Source organism: Engystomops pustulosus, chromosome 10 (genome assembly GCF_040894005.1).
Source record: "Engystomops pustulosus chromosome 10, aEngPut4.maternal, whole genome shotgun sequence".
Lineage (NCBI taxonomy): Eukaryota > Metazoa > Chordata > Amphibia > Anura > Leptodactylidae > Engystomops > Engystomops pustulosus.
This window is the reverse complement of record NC_092420.1, coordinates 32,283,357-32,284,216: the sequence shown is the minus strand read 5'-3', so window position 1 is coordinate 32,284,216 and position 860 is coordinate 32,283,357.

Here is an 860-nt window from a genome sequence, read left to right as displayed (position 1 = left end):
CGCTAAATATGGCATAAATGAACAAAAATTAAAATGTTTACTTTGCATCTTTCACTTCACATTCAATTGTGGCGAGTATTACAGAGGGCAAAAATTGGTCACTTTTTAGGAGTTAACTTTTGGTTTAAATGCCCAGATTAGGCCTCATGAAGACACAACTTCTTCCAAACCTGCGCCTCCTGTCACCACTGTCACTTCTAACCCATTCAGACAATTTTTTCTTTTGTCTGTCGAGGATTTTTCAGCACAGAAAGAAAACCTCTTTAAAGAGAACCCGTCATGCAAAATAACCCCCCTAAACTAAATATATTTTCATAAACTGCCATTAGAGAGCATTGCCTCTATCCCTTCATTGTCCCTCTACATGCCTGTAAACCTAAGCAATGAGGTCCTAAAGCTGTATGCAAATGACCTGTGAAATGTCCAATGAAGCATTAGCATATTCAAGCTGTCCACTCTATTCATGAGTGGGAGGCACAGCCACACCCCCAGTGCTTGACTGACAGCCTGTATAATGGTGTGAGGCTGTATAATGATGTGCTTCCTGGTGCTGGTGCCCCCTGCAGCCTGTGTGTGCATGTGTGTGTGTGTATAGGAGAGATACAGCAGCTCCAGGCAGCCATGTTATAGCAGAACATGTCAGATTCATGTGTATTAGGAGGATGCAGCATGTCAGCAGGTACAGCACTCACACTAGCCATGCTTTACTATACATTACACACAGACATGAGCAGGGGGAGGAGAGGGGAGGGGGAACAGGGGTGACATCACTGCCTCTGACCATGTGACCAGCCTCATATACATAATAAAGAATAGATGATTTTACAATGATTAATGTATGAAATAACTAGATAAAGGCT